We start from the raw sequence: 4,363 nt of genomic DNA on the forward strand, positions 1-4,363 counted from the left end.
CATTTTCAAGAACCAACTATTTATGGATATCCAGAGACTTGGTTCCCAGAGTAACAAAAGCGGAAATTTGCCCTAAAACTTGCTCAGATCACAATGCAGTATTTATGAAAGTGAAATTATCTGCACAGGGATCTTTCAGATGGAGAATGAATGATGATTTGTTGAGGAATGAGCAAATAATTAATAAGGCCCAAAAGACTATAAAAGACTATTTTGAGATTAATATGAACTCTGGAATGCAAGCAGGAGTCATTTGGGATGCAAGTAAAGCAGTAATGAGAGGATTCCTCATCCAACAAAATTCAATTAAGAGAAAGATACAGAATGAAAAGAAAGATAAAATTTTGGACCAATTAAAAGATAAAGAGAAGAACATTAGAAGTAATCCAAAGAATCTGCAGATACAAAAGGAAATTAAAGCTTTACAGACTCAGTATTCACAGATTATAAATCAAGAAATAGAATGGAAATTAAGAATGACGAGACAAAGGAATTTTGAATCTGTGAATAAATGTGGGAAACTCTTAGCTTGGCAGCTAAAAAAGAGGCAAAAACAAAGTGCTATTACAAATATTATATCAGAAGGAAAGTCTGTAGAGAACCCTGTGGAGATAAGAAGATGTTTTCAGAAGTACTATAAAGAACTGTATAAAAATGGTAAAGAGGATAAGGTTAAAATTGAGCATTTTATCAAAACTAATGGTTTGCAGAAGATTCCCAAAGGTAAAAGGATCCTACTAAATGGATTAATTACATGACAGGAGGTTGAAAATGCAATAAATTCAATGAAATTTGGCAAAGCCCCGGGACCAAATGGACTGTCAGCAAAATACTATAAGACTATGAAAGAATGGCTTATTCAGCCATTGGTAGAAGTTTGCAACAAGATAATAGGAGGGGGCAAAGCACCCGAAACCTGGAAGGAAGCTTATATAACCCTGATTCCAAAACAAGATCAAGATAGATCCAATGTTAAAAACTATAGACCAATCTCACTACTTAACGTGGATTATAAAATTTTTGACAATTTTCTCGCCAATAGGTTGAAAAAGGTTTTGTCATACTATATCCATAAGGACCAGGCAGGATTTCTGCCTGGAAGACATATGAAAGATAATATTAGGAATATAGTTGACATTTTAGAAAAGTTGGAAGCAAGAAAAAATTGTAAAGCAATGTTAATGTTTATTGATGTGGAGAAGGCCTTTGACAATGTGTCTTGAAGTTTTATGATACAAAATTTAGATAGTATTGGGGTTGGACAGGAGTTTTTAAATGGTATTAATGTGATTTATCATGAACAAATAGCCAAAATTATAATAAACAATGTGGTATCAGAGGAAATTACAATTGAGAAGGGTACCAGGCAAGGGTGCCCACTTTCCCCTCTGCTTTTTATTTCGGTCCTGGAGGTTTTGTTAAGTATGATAAGGAAGGTTGAACAAGTTAAAGGTATAACAGTAGGAGCCAAACAATATAAATTAAAAGCCTTTGCTGACGATTTGGTGTTAACACTTCAAGATCCAGACTCCAGTGCAGTAAAAGCACTGGAGTTGATACAGGAGTTCGGACAGGTAGCAGGATTTAAGTTAAATAAGAGCAAAACCAAAGTATTAGAGAAAAATTTGGACAATGAGGAAAGGAAATTATTGCAAGAAAAAATGGGCCTGGTTTTTGTGAAAAAAGTTAAATACCTGGGTGTAAATTTGTTGGTGAAAATTTTGAATTTATATAAAGATAACTATGAGAAACTATGGAATGAAATTTAGAGAGATCTTGAGAGTTGGTCGAATTTAAAATTGTCATTAATGGGCCGGATATCTGTGGTTAAGATGAATGTATTACCAAAGATGTTGTTTCTGTTTCAAGCCCTCCCAATCATTGATAATGTGAAATGTTTTAAAGAATGGCGAAAGCTTTATCTAGATTTATCTGGCAGGGGAAAAAACACAGAATTAAATTATTAACAGAGTCAAAAGAAAGAGGGGGATATTCCCTGCCAGATTTGAAGATATATTTTGAAGCCACAGCCCTTTGTTGGGTTAAGGAATGGATACAACTAGATAATGCGGATGTTTTAGACTTGGAGGGATTTGACGATGTGTTTGGATGGCATGCTTATCTATAGTATGACAAGATAAAGGCCCATAATGGTTTCAAAAATCATGTAATTAGAAAACCCTTATATAATGTTTGGATAAAATACAAAGATCTCTTAGAAAGGAAAACACCCAGATGGCTTTCGCCAATGGAGGCAAAGTCCCAGAAAAAGTCAAATATGGAGACTAATTGGTTGATATATTCAGATTTATTATTGGAAGATAAAGAAGGATTTAAATTAAGACCATTTGATCAAATCAAAGATAAAATAAATTGGTTACACTACCACCAGATTAATGAATTGTATAAATTAGATAAGAAAAATAGTTTTGCATCGGAAAAAACCAAATTGGAAACGGAGTTGTTAGATTCTAAATTTTAAAATTTGTCTAATTTATTGTTGGAGTGGCATACAAAGGATGAACAAGTTAAATCTGTGATGATAGATTGGGCAAGACATGTTGGACATAACATAATGTTTGAAGACTGGGAAAGGCTGTGGAGGAAATGGGTCAAGTTCACTGCATGTACGGTGTTAAAGGAAAATGTTATGAAAATTATGTATAGATGGTACTTAGCCCCTGTAAAACTAGCAAAGATTTACCACAAGAGTGACAACCTATGTTGGAAATGTAAAGAAAAAGAATGTACCTTTTACCATATGTGGTAGACGTGTCCCAAAGTGAAAGACTTCTGGGGAAAGATTCATAATGAATTGAAAAAAATGTTGAAATATTCATTTATTAAGAAACCAGAAGCCTTTATACTTGGAATAACAGGTTTGGAATTGCCCAAGAAAGATGTCAGATTATTTTTGTATGCCACAACTGCAGCTACAATTTTGTTGGCCAAAAATTGGAAACTACAAGAAGTACCAACAGTGGAGGAATGGTAGATGAAGATGATGGACTTTTGGGAGCTAGCTGACCTGACCGGAAGAGTCTGCGACCAGAAGGAGGAGGAATACCAAGAGGAATGGAAGAAATTAAAAGATTATTTAGCTAAATATGTTAAGATAATTTAAATAGAATCAGGTAGGCCTAGGATTTAAATATGTGATGTTCTAGAATACTATGTTAAAAGTTAAAAAGAAAAGAAAGAAAGAAAGATGTAAATTGGTTAAGGAAATTTTATGTGAAATTAGTTTAGGAAAACTGCTACAATGATTTATATGGAAACTCAGCCAGGGGGATTTGAGGAAGTCACCTAACAATGTTAACAAAAGTGGAACTATTACAGTTAGGGTATATGTTTGTTTGTTTGTTTGTTTGTTTGTTTGTTTGTTTGTTGATTGATTGATGGTTTCTTTTTATGTTTGTTGATAAGTTTGTTATAAATGTGGAAAACTAATAAAAAAAATTGAAGGGGGGAAAAAACCAGGATGGTTGCGACAACAAATAAACTTTGACTTCAACTTTGAGATACTTCCTGAAATTGCTGGACCAAGAATAACTCACTGTCACTGGTGGCGCTCACTTCTGGAGAAGCTGCTGTGGATAAGAGGACATGGCAGTATGAAACAGAATTCCTCCAATACACAGAACAATCCACAATTCAATATTTGAATCTTTCCTGCAAAAAGTATTCTTTAATTTCCTCCCAACCTCCATTAAATGGCCAGTGTCATACACCAGAGAGTGCCATCTGTCTGGAAAATTCTACATGTGCAGGATTTTTATTACATATTGTGTGGATGGACTAGATCTATCACAGACACCATGAGCTGCACTTTCCAGTCACTGATCTGTGCTTTAAAGCTCTGTGTTGAAGTGGTTTGGGGTTTTTTATCCTAATGCTTTCCCCAGGAAAACCCACATTTAGCACTCAATTAGAACAAATAATGGAAAACCAGATTGCTGTTTGCTCCAATTCAGTGGTAATGCGCAGGTTTTCCTGGGGAAAGCACTGGGACAAAAAAGAACCCCTCTCAGACAAAGAACTCTGGCTGAGCCTCATGATAACAGGCCAAGGTGCAACACAGAAAACCAAATTAAGTAAGAGGGCACTAACCAAGTTGGATTGGGGCAAATGTCTTTAAGATCAATGCATGAGATCTCTTTTCAGAGAACATGAACTACAAACCTGTCAGGATTTCTCTCTCCATCTCTCACACACAGACAGGTGGTTGTATAAATTTATAAATTTGCAAAGCCACAATTTACTAGTCAACCCTGTCTCACCCAAAACAAAAGCCATCAAAGAAGAGGTCTTCAAGCTTAGCATTAATAAAACATAAAGGCAAAATCTCCTTCTGATCCTCTGA

Source organism: Podarcis raffonei, chromosome 2 (assembly GCF_027172205.1).
Source record: "Podarcis raffonei isolate rPodRaf1 chromosome 2, rPodRaf1.pri, whole genome shotgun sequence".
NCBI lineage: Eukaryota > Metazoa > Chordata > Lepidosauria > Squamata > Lacertidae > Podarcis > Podarcis raffonei.